General features: G+C 39.6%; 1 pseudogene; it reads left to right on the forward strand.

The window, feature by feature from the left end:
* Positions 1-688: 688 nt before the first annotated feature.
* LOC143410610 (melanoma inhibitory activity protein 2-like) lies at positions 689-4,816 on the forward strand (annotated as a pseudogene).
* Positions 4,817-12,474: the final 7,658 nt, after the last annotated feature.

Consider the following 12,474-nt stretch of genomic DNA (forward strand, 5'->3'; position numbering starts at 1 on the left):
GGAAAAGTGAAGGAAGGGATGAAAGGAAGCTTGTGGAGAGAAAAGATGGTGGAAAGAGATGGACATTATTAACCTAGGTACATATATGAATTCACATATAGTGCATTGTTACATCAGGTACAACCAGAGAAATGAAAATTTGTGCTGAAATTGTATAGAAGAAACCAATATGCTTTCTCCTCTCTAGTCCAGAACTATAGACTTCTGGGTATGTCTCTAGCCATAAATAACTGCTGCTTTAAAGGAGACCTGACTGCATCCATCACAACCCTACTGTCAAGGTGTTCTAGAAGAAAACATGCAGGTGATTCCTATCACTACAGCCTCTCAGAACAAAGATGTCTCTTTACAGAATGCAGAGTGGCTTCACCCACTCCTACAGAACTAGCCTTTAAAGCCTCCTGGGTCTTCTGGGCCTTGGGCAATGGGCTGTGTGAGAGAAAGCTGATTCTGATACCAGTGGGCAAAGGAGGTGAGAAAAGTGAGTGTCTGGCACCTAGATAGCCTTCATTCTCCATCAAAGAGTAAGTACTATCTCAGGGAGGGAGATCCTGGGAACAAGGGAGAAATGCCTTTCTGGCAACAATTGCTAACACTCAACCCCATAAGTAATAGCCCAAATGTGGTCTACTGGGTAGCCCTAAGGGGACTGCCTTATGTAGGTTCAAGGTCAAGACAGCCTGCTAGGATGGCTGAATTTCCTGCCTGGAGAAACTCCTTCCCAATTTCAGGTACTGCAATCAAAGCCCTCAGTGAACTGGAGGCAATAGAGGTGGAAGGAAGTGAAATCCTCCAAAACCCGGGCATTGAGGTGTTTGAGAAATCAACCAAGGAATGTGGAGTGAGGTGAGAGTCAGGATCAGGTCTCAAAGATCCAGATTTGGAGGCCTTCAACTTCTCTGCATCTTAGATACTGGAGATACTGACAGAAAGTTGATTAGAATAGCCAAAGAAGAAGGGAATCACCCAAGAATTCATGTTTTCTCCCCCTTCAGACTTTTCTCCCCACTAGGAAATAGCCTACAAAGTGTTCAGCTGCCAGGCAGGAACTTAGGAACACTTGTGATTGCAGGCAGAGAGTTGCTCACGGCTAACTTCACTTGAAGTTGTTTCTTTGTTTCAGAAACTGCTCTTTAGAAAAGGCCTTAAACCAGTCAAAGATACAGAGCTGCTCTTCTAAGTGTCCTAGGGCAAACTTTGCTCACTATAACTCAATATAATGCTAAATTCTCTGCCCTAAATGAAGTGCATCTGCCATTTATTTGGTTTGCTTTGGTTTGGTACTGGGAATAGAAGCCAGGGATTCTTTACCACTGAGCTACATTTTATGGTAGAGATATCTCAGAAGATAAAGAACACGATGCCATCTGTATCATTGTGAGCCCTCCAGAAATCAATCTTGAACATTCTTGCTACTTTGTAGTATAGAAATAGAATGTCCATCAGGAATGTGTATTACCTCATGTGAAGAAAAAGACTAGTATGTAAAAGGAAACTAACTAGAATATATAAGAGATCACTTTCTACACTAAATGTTCAGCCTTCAGATAAGAATGCACTGAGGCTAGATGCACACAAATAAACACTGCTTCCTGTTGAATACCCTGGTGTCTCCTGCCTGTGTGAGAATCCCATGCAACATTTAATTTTGTTTTGTTTGAGGCAGGATCTCACTTATCTTATCCTTCTCTTTGCTATATATTTATAATTACCAGCTTGCTTAGAAGTGTTTATATCCTATGAAAAGTGAAAAGAACATCTGCAAAAAGATTTCAAAGAACTCTTAAATAAATAGTTGTCTACAAAAACTGACATGAAAACCAACTCCACTTCTTTTTAGAAACACTACATATCGTATGCTATTTAAAAATAACTTATCAAAACTGATTTATGCCCATGTTTGCAACTCTTCTCAAATTATTTTTCAAATGTCTAACACAAGAGTTTTTCTATGGAATAATTCAGATGACTTCTGTAGAAATTGTCAACAAGGCTGAAGGTGTAGCTCAGTGGTAGAGAGCTTGCCCAGCATGTCCACGGCCCTAAAGTTTAACCCCCAACACTGAAAGAAAAGGAAAGGGAGAAAGAAGAAAGGAAGGAAGGATAAAGAGAGGGGACAGGAGAGGAGGGAAAGGAATGAGTAATTAAAACAAAAAGGAAAGTGGTATAAATATAAATATATGATGTACTAACTCTTTAGAAAATTTACAGAGCTGTAGAATTTTAGTTACATCAAACTGGGTGATATTATGACTATATAGATTGGCACATAATAAATTCTGCCTTAGCCTGGCCTAAACCAAATCAATGGGTGGGTGACCTGGAGAGGACTTCTCTCTGTCTTGATTTGGACTGTCTTGAACCTTCACTGGTTCAGAATTTATAGCATAGTGGAGTGATGAAGACTTCCCTGACAGACAATGTAAGTGTGCTAGGCCCCTGAGATCCCATGACCAGGGATGCCCATGCCCATGCCCACAGCCCCACTGGTACAAAATGGTCTGCTCCATTGCTTGGTGCAGGTTTTCTCCTGACCAAAGGCCTGAGTGTTCACAGCCTATTTTGGCATGGCTGGGGATTGTATGGTTGTGGAGGGAATAGCCAAAGTAGCCTTAGCACGATGGAGAGGCAATAGCTGTCTCTCAGCCATACTTGGGGGGTGGTCCTGGAAGATGTAAGTAGGGTTGTGGTCTACCTTGACTGAATACATGGAAACACACCCTAGTCCTTATGGCTGTCCATGGGAGTTGGTGATATGTACAGCTATTGGATTTATTGTTGTTCTTTTGCTTTTGTGGAGAAGTTATCAGTCTATGAGAAGCAGGCATTACATGAGAAGATTAAAAAAAACTTGCTCTAAAACTTTTTGGACAAATTCAAGAAAAATGTCAATTACTTGAAAATGTTAGCCTTGTTCAAAAAGAATATGAAGGCTTAGAGTCACCTTTAAAGGATGTCATTTTGGTGAAGGAGTCAGTAAAAACAGAAAACTTGGAGGCAATATATGAAATCCTGGAGAGGTCCATATCTAAACTTGAGGATGAAATACTCTTTCTAGAAAATGAGCTAAAAGAAGACAAAAATTAAATATTTTCAACAGGATAAATTGATGGTGGATATATCAAAAAGGATTAAGTCCCTAGAAGATGAATCAAAATTCTTTAAATCACAAATACCTGAAGCTAAAACAACCTTGAGAATGTTTCAAATGAATAAACAAAGAATTACTTTAGCAATAAAAGAGGCTTTGAATGACTTCAGGAAAGTCATAAACAGCTTTTACAAGAAGTTGAAGTATGGAAAGAAAAAGTGAATGGCCTTACTAAACAGAAAATTATATTTGAACACTCTAAAGTACTTGCAGAACAAATTCTAGGAGACAAATAAAATCACATTAATTCTCTGAACACTTACTGCAGATAAAAGATTGGGCTCCCATGCTTGAAAAAATCCTAATTGATGATGGTTACTTGGAATTGAAGATTTAATCAGAAATTAGTGCTCACTTAAAACATCAGTCAAAAGGGTCTTGGAAGACACTGGTTAATGATGTGAAGGTCAAGGCCTCTTTTAAAACCTTAAAAGAGAAAGAAATCAAATTTTTACTTTATTATCTGAAGTAATTGAAACAAAGGAAGACCTGATAGAACATATTAAAAATCTTAAGACAGAACAAGCATCTTGACAAACAGAAAATACACAGTTTGAAAGTGAGAATCAGAATCTGCAGCAGAAACTTAAAGTCATGATGGAATTATATCAAGAAAATGTAATGAAACTCCAAAGAAAATAGGAGAGAAAAATTACCAGATAGAGCAATAAGAGAAACTTTTCAAAGAGGAAGAAAAGATCAGCCATACAACTAAACTGTTGGAGACCAATAGAAAGCGATCAAAAGATCTTGAAGAAGAATTGGAGAGAACCATTTGTTTTTATCAGGGGCACATTATTTACTATGAGAAAAAAGCTCATGGTAATGAGTTGGCAGCTAGGAGTGCTGAAAGATACCTCAATAATTTAAGGAAAAAAATCCTCACAATATACAAAAATTAACTGAAATAGAGTTATAATTTAAGCTTGTAGAAAAGATCCTTCTATGTTTGATGCTTCAAATACAGCCTTTGGCAAAAAGAATTCTCCAAATGGTCCCTCACCATTGGGTCAACCTTCATATGAAATAAGACCTTCTCATTTGGAAAAAAAGGGTACACTCATACCCTCAACTTTGGTGTCAGTAGGAGGAGAAAGAGGCTCAAGGGGCCCAGAGAATCCTCTGAACCATCCAACTAGCAATGAAAGAAGAGAATCAAATTGTGATAAGTCAACTTGTCCTCAGAGAGCACCTTCTGACATACGGTCCCTGGAACATCCATGGGAACAGGCCCATAGGATAATGATCCCTTCACCAGGCCAACCATATTCTGATCCACATCTTCCTCTACAAAGGCAAGATGGATGTTATTCTAAATATGGTAGACCGTCTGGATCAGCGGAACTCAGAAGTTCCACTATGCTGTCTTTGGATAAAATGGATGGGCCTACATATTCAGAAATTGAATCTAGTAGAAATGATACCAAAGTTTATCTAGGTGATTCCAATGTACCTGATTCATCTCTCCCTGCTGAAAACCAAGCAACTAGCTCTGGCTTTTCTTTCTTATCTTACCCTCCAATCAGAGGTGCATTGTTTTCTGTGGATCTAAGGAGTCGGTTCATGAGAAGAGGACCTTTTCTTCTTCCACCTCCTCCAGGAAACACTCATGGAGCATCACAAAAATACATACAGTACATACTTATATGTACTTTACCTAAATAATTGGGCTGTTATTATAAAAATCCAAATTCCCATGACTAAGAAGAATCCTCTTCTTGATATTTGAGCTGTAATAATTAAAGAAATAGTCTTTTTATATGACTTATGTGGAGAAATATAGTAAAAGGAAATGAAACTAATAGGTACATGATTAAGTGTTTTATTTGTAAACTTTTTTTAGTCGTTGATAGATCTTTACTTTATTCACTTATTTATATGTAGTACAGAGAATCAAACCCAGTCAAACCCAATCAAATCACACATGCTAGGCAGGAGTTCTGCCACTGAGTCACAACCCCAGCTCATGATTATATTTTAATAACCACTAACAATAATCTAAAAGAAAATGAGAATATCTCCAATATTAAACAAATACAAGCCAAAATATATAACCAATAACAATTAGATCTGAATTATTTTCTAATGTTGTATTCATTACAGGGATTCTTTGATTCTATAGTGGTTTTACCAAAGGCCTGAAATATTTTCTTGCACTTGGCGAGCATCTACTCTTCTCCACTAGAGGAAATGGGTATGGTAGAATTTTGTTGAAATGAATTAAATTTATACACTCAGTGATATCAATATTCCTCAAATATTCTATGGATTAGAGAGTATTCATATTGAGTAAAAGGATTGTATGTTAAAAAAAATGAGGGCTGGGTTTGTAACTCAGTGATAGAGCACTCATTAGAACATGTGAGGTCTTGGGTTCAAGCCTCAGCACCATATATAAAAAAAAAGGTATCATGTCTGTCTACAACTAAAAAAAAACTATTTTAAAAAATGGTTAACATAGAAAATTTTATGATATGTATATTTTAACCACAATCAAACATTTAAAATGGAAAATAAACAACTCAGGTGTACCAGTGAGGGAGCTGTGGGTCTAAAGGAAAACGTACAGGTGGGTTCTCAGTAAGGATGGCAGGTGGCCTAATTTCAATAGGTGTTTTAGATGGTTCCACAACCCAGGATATCCAGCCTGGTGAGGTGTCCATTTGAGGATTCATCTGGGAGGGCTTGGTTGGTGATGGCATGCTGTTCATAAATCCTTGCCTGAAATTTTGGTTGAATGAGTCATTATGGCATTAGCTATATTAATATTGGGTCAGAGGACAACATGCAACTTTTTTTTTAACATACAACTTTATGAAGGTCAAAAATATAAAAAACGTGGCCTCCTATTGTTAGAGTTTTAAATTGACAGGTTCTGGAAATAAGAAATGACAATTCCTTTGGAACATGTAAACCTCTATTCAAAATATGAATATATTTTATGTAACCATAACAAAATTCTCTGATATAAATTACATGATGCACTTTTTCCTGAGTCCCCTTTCTTTCATTATCCCATGCCTCTAAGGATAGCATCTTCTGAGGCTGCAGGGCATACTCCCCGAGAGTAGTGTGCTCTGCCCTAAGCAACCTTGAAAGTGGCTCTCTGGTGAGGTCCAGAGGAAGGCAGGAATGGAAAAGTCTGGGCAGGGTAATGGCATAGCATGACAAGGAATATTCCAGAAGATGCTGCCTTCTGTCTGGAGGACCTAGTAGAGAAACAGGTGTTGAAAGGGATTGTGGCATCAAGTAACTTGGGAGAGGACCATGCAAAGCATGCTGTGAAATCTGTCTTCTCCCAGGAACTTTTCAGTAAGCATGTTTCTAACTGTGCCTGGAGAGGTGTGTGGCTGTCTGCATGGGAGACACAGTGCCAAGTGACCCTTCCTTCATAAAGGATAAAATCAGTGGCTTAAGCAACTTAGTGAGACCCTGTCTTTTTGTGACTGGCTTCTTTAAGTTGACATAATATTTTCAAGGTTCATTCATGTCATAGCATGTCATCAGTACTCCATTCCTTTCTATTGCAGAACAACATTCCATTAGATGGATATGCCTTATTTATTAAACTATTTGGTTTGTTGACTTAGTCGCTTGTACTTTTTGACTATTTGAATAATGCTGCTGTGAACACTCATATAGCTTTGTTTCTCTTGGATGTACAACCAGGAGTGGTATTGCTGGGTCATTTAGTAAGTCTGTGTTTACCATGGAAGGAGTTTCCAGACTGTGCTAGAAAACAGGCACATCTTTTACATTTCTTCACCAGGTCACAGTGTATCCTTGTCCCTGAGAACATATGCTATTGTCCATGTCATTGATTGCAGCCATCCTTCTACACATAAAGTGTTCTCTTGTTATGACTTTGATTTGCAATTCCTTAATGATAAATGATAAATGATGACTACTTATCAAACATAATGATCTTTAGGGAAGTACATATTCAAGTCTTTGGATACTTTTTTATTGGATTTTCTTTGTTGTTTAGTTGTAACAGTTCTTTCTATATTTGGGGTAACAATCATTTCTGAGTTATAATCTATGATTTGCAAATATTTTCTTCCATTTTGTGAGTTGTCAATTCATTTTCTTAGTGAATTCTTTGATGCTCAAAAGCTATAATTTTCAATAAAGTTTAATTTACTTATTACTTCTTTTTTTTCTTTTTTGTTATTGTTGGTTGTTACTTATTACTTCTTTTGTTGCATAGCTAATGCCTTAAATTAGTAACCACTTCTAAATGTAAGGCCAAAATAACGTATTCCTATTTTTTTAGGAGTCTGTAATTTTAATTTTGTATTGAGTTCTGTGATATATTTTGAGGGTGTTTGTGTGTGTGTGTGTGTGTGTGTGTGTGTGTGTGTGTGAAGTGATGTAGGGAGTCTGACTCCATTCTTTTCTGTTCTCACATGCCCATTCATTCTTGGTGATGCCTCAGCACATCATAATATTGACCAAACACATAACGGTTTTCTGCAAAATTCATACATGATTTGCTCTTCAGGATAAGAAGCCATGAAAGCCCCTCAGTGACAGGTTTGCTCTCTCCATCCTTCCCGGCTCACTGTGCAGTGCCCCTGTGAAGCTATAGGTACAGCCTGTGCTTCCAGAGGCTGGGCTGTCTCTGGGCCTCATTCCCTGAGGACTCCACTTTCAGTGAGCCCTCATGCCCATTCCTCTGTGTCCACATGAATAAATGGTGCTGGGAAAACTGGATGTACATATGTAGAAGAATGAAACTAGACCCCTGTCTCTCACCCTGCACAAAAATCAAGTCTAAATGAACCAAAAACTTGGGAATTAGAATAGAAACCTTGCAACTTCTAGAAGAAAACAGAGGGTTAACACTCCATCATGAAGATGCAGGCACCAACTTCCTCTATTTACATTGGTCACATTGGTACCACTCCTTTGGGAGGTGAGAGGCACATTCCATTTTCACCCAATGGAGGAGCAAGTCCAGCTTTCTCAATGCAAGCTCATTACTGATAGATTTGGGTGGAGTTCAAACTGCCCACTGCACTTCCACTAGAAACACCCTCAACTGAGGGTCAGAGGTGCCTCATTATAGCTTCACAAGTCCCCAGTGGTGCTGTGCTGTGGGATGGTGTTGTCATTTCTGAGCATGGATATATTGCTCCCGCCCCACTAGCTATGTCTGGCAGCAACTCACTGGGAAGGAAAAAGAGCCTTGTTACCTCCAGACAGGGGGAAAGTCCAGACATCCAGATGGTCTCCATTGACACTGGGATTTCATTTTTTGGCTGGCTAAATCCTGGTTCATTTGCTTTATCACTTATACTAAATTTGGGTTTGTTTGTTTTTTTACCTCCCTTTCAATCCTTATCAGCTAAAACCAGATTACTCAGTGACATCATTCGCCCTGGGGTCAGAAACATCTGGTTTTTGGGTCTCCACCCTGATCTTCTCACCTTTCTCTCTTGTCAGGTGAGGACAGCCTGCCAAGGGCTTCACTCTTTTTATCAGGGTAAGGGAAAGAAATTCTTTGAGGCCATACTGGAGGGATCTGTGGGTGTGCCTGGTGAAACTGCAGGTTTTTTAAAATGGAGTTGCTTAGGCTCACGCCTAAAGCCATCCTGTCATACACACACACACACACACAAAAAAAAAAAAAAAACAGGGGATTTGTTACTAATCTACTTATGATAAAAACAAGTAGAACAGAGCAGAAAAGCAGAGCAGAAAAAGAGGGCAGCAGCCAGTTCTGGGACCCTTTTTCAAATTCCATTGTGGACTGAAGAGCAGGGCAGGGCTACATTCCCAGTCCTTGCCCCTTGGCCAAAGATCTATGTGCACATGCAGCCCATCTCCCACAGATGCAGGCAGTGAGGAGGGTGCGGGCAGGTGGAAAGGGTTCAGCCTGAGCAGCTGAGTCTACTTAGGAGCTCAGGTGGAAAAGATGCCTCCTGGCCCCTGGAGAAGCCACCTTCACTGCCACTTCATGACCCCTGCCTTAGTAGAAGGCACAATAAAAACAAATAATTCCTTCTATCTGATGGCACCTCAGTGGGCTGGCCACTACACACACCTGGAACACCCTGGGGCCACAGGGTGTTCCTCATGCTCCCCTGTGTGCTTTGCTTTGTATTGCAAAAATACTTAACCAGAGAGCTGTCCTCTGAACAGGTTTTAAGGGCAAAAGACCACATTCTTAACTACATGCACTTAGGGTGCAGATCTCTAGGTCTCACTCACCTGGCATACATGTGCCCATATAGCTTTGACCAACACCTATTTTTTACCCTCACCCCTGTTGACCACATTTTATTCTCAACCTCTGTAAGATTACATTTTTAGATTGCCCATGTAAGTGAGGTTGTGCCAGATTTCTCTGTGCCTGGCTTATGTAATTCAGCACAGTGTCCTCTAGGATCACTCAAGTTACTGAAAGTCCTGGCATCTCCTTCCTTTTTGGGTTGAAAAATATTTCACAGGCCACCTGCCAATTTGCTTATCCATCCATCCATTCACCCACAGGAAATTAAGATGGATTCTGTCCCTTCCTATTGTGAAGGGTGTTGCAGCAAACCCATGAGTACAGACATCTTTTCCACATGCTGATTTCATTTCTTTTAAATGTACACAAAAGTGGTCTTTCTGGGCCACATGGTTGTTCTATTTTTATTCTTTCAAAGAACATTCACACTGCTCTTCATGGTGTCTGCACATATTTTCACATTTGCAAATCCTCTGTACATAATGCATCATGGGTATTGAAGAGGAGGAAGGTAGTGAGTCAGCCACACAATTCCAACCAGAGGAGTTTTTAGGGGAATGGCCATGTGACCTCAGAGCCCACAGAAAATCAGCTCAGTGGCCTTGAAGAGTGGCACTGCCATGCACAAATCTAATGGAAGGTGAAGTTTACAGGAGGAGTAGGTTTTGTGCTGGGTCTGCTCGTCCACCTGAAGGTCTGTAAAAGAGTCTTTATTAAGTTTCTGTTCTCCCCAGTGCTATCAGTCTAAAGCCCTAAACTGTTTCCTAGAGACATATGAAAAACCTGCCATCAGTTGAACACAGCATCTCCTCCTCTCACCTGCTGCTTCCCAGGCTGGCAGTGACAGCCTCCCCGGGTCCATGAGTACTGCAGTGGACTTGCTGGTCACCTTGTCACTGTGTGCACTGACATTTCTGCAGATAAGTGCCTAAGAAGGACTGAGTCCAGAAGACCCAGGCCCCCTCCACTTACATTCAGGATAAGATTAGAACACATCTAGGCCTGGATAACTTCCTGAGGAAAGTTCTGTTCTTCTGGCTCTAAACCCAGAAGAGACGGGAGGCTGGAGCTGCTTCCATGAGGGAAGAGCCTGTCTGACCATGGGACACACACGGCAGAAGGCAAAAATGAAAGTGAAGAGAAATTGTACCCTGATGAGTCCCTAGATGCTACTGGATCTGCAGTCCACTCTTCCCCCAAATACTTCAGCTATACAAAATATTATTTCTTATTGTTTGTCTAAACCTGTTTTAATTGGATTTTCTGTGATTTGCAAATGGAAGATAACAAAATGATACATTTCATAAACTCAGGACAATCTTTATTATAATTTTTCTGTTTTGTTTTTCTACTATGTAGACTAGCATCTCTCTCCCAGAAGAAGAAAGGGAGGAAGGAGAATGGAGAGTGAGTATTTGATGGAGGGTTCTAGCTGAGCGGTCAACCTGAGAAGGAAAGGGCAGACATCGATGATCTTACCATTACCACAAACAATGACCGCCTGCACTCTGAGTGGGATCACTCATGAAATAAAGTGGGCTATTAGGCTTATCTCTCCCTCACATGGCACTCTAATTAAATAACCACCTTTAAAAAACCCAGAACATCTGGTGATCCTCAGATAAAATCAAATGTGTCATTCCTCTTCTTAGTCTTTAGTTATATATCAACACAAAGCAAGTAAATTTCTGTGGACTTTTTACATGCAGAAATAAATTTATCTATTTAAAGAAAGTACAGGTACTATCCCCAGAAAGTCAAGCTCCATTGTGATGGTCAATTCAAAAATGAAGAAAAGGAGACACACCCTGGATGACAAAAATCCTGCTAAGAGAAACCTTCCCTCCCAGTACCTCATAATCCCATCTTTCTGTCCTTATAAAAACACTTTGTGACCCTGAGATCCCCAAGAGGGCACTATAAAGATGACAGCCCCACAATCCCCCAGTGTGCTGGACCTTCAGTAAACCTGGTTTCTTTCCCATTAATTCACATCTTTTGACTACTGGTTTTCCAGTGATGAGGTGCCTGGACTTGGGTCTGGTAACACCTGGAGTCTGCAAGTCTTCTCTATCACTGATGATGACTCTAAATTCTTTTTTTTTTTTTTTTAAAAAAGTGCCTGTTACATCATGTCTACAGGCTCCTGTTTCAACAAATTATTTTATTTTCAGAGTAACCCTTTTTATACAGATAGTGGTTTGTGAAGAAACACTGAAAATGTAGTGCTTATAACTGTAGCAACTCTGCAGGGTGCTAGTGGTCAAAAGGTACAGTAAGGCATGGTATTTACTTCCATAAGTTTTCAACAAGCTTACAAAATGCTCACACATTTTGTAAAGAGTGTAAAGAATCATGAGCCCACATAACTCTTGATGCACCACCTCCAGGGTGCAGAAGCAGACCATCTTTATCTTCTTGAAACAACAGATCATTATACCAACTAATCTGGAACCTCACACTTCAAAATGAACTCCCAACATTCTTATACTCTTAGGAGGAAACTATTTGCCAGCTGTTGTACAAAGGTCAGGTATCTCCATGACACAAGCTTTGTTTTCACCACGTGATCTGAATTAAGGATCTTGGTCAGTTCACATAGTGGTGATTTAACTATCTCCTAAGCTCTTATCTTTTTTATCTAGAAGGCACTGCATGTGCCTAAACTATTATTGAAGTACCCCCTGATTGAGCTCTATTGAATTTAGTGATCATTTGGAAAGGTAATCGTGGAGAAATCCACAGAAGGGCCCTGTCTAGTTATAAATCTGTTACTCTGAAGCACAATAAAATTATTCCTAGGTATAAGGTACAGGAAAGAAGACCCTTTTTACTTACTTTTCCATATGCATGTTGTGTAAGGATTTTGCTTCTCTTATCTGTTCCTGTGTACTTTTATGCATTTTCTTCTTTAATCTTTTCTTCTGAAGTAAAGAAATACAAGGGGAAATAAAGCAGGCAAAACAAATGGCAGGTTGTATTAATACATTTATATATATGTATCAATTGAAATGAGAATATAAGCTTACTTCTCACTGAGCTTTTTGAGCTTCTTTCACCCTTCAGCAACATCTGTCAATATTTG

Source organism: Callospermophilus lateralis, chromosome 11 (assembly GCF_048772815.1).
Source record: "Callospermophilus lateralis isolate mCalLat2 chromosome 11, mCalLat2.hap1, whole genome shotgun sequence".
Taxonomy (NCBI): Eukaryota; Metazoa; Chordata; class Mammalia; order Rodentia; family Sciuridae; genus Callospermophilus; species Callospermophilus lateralis.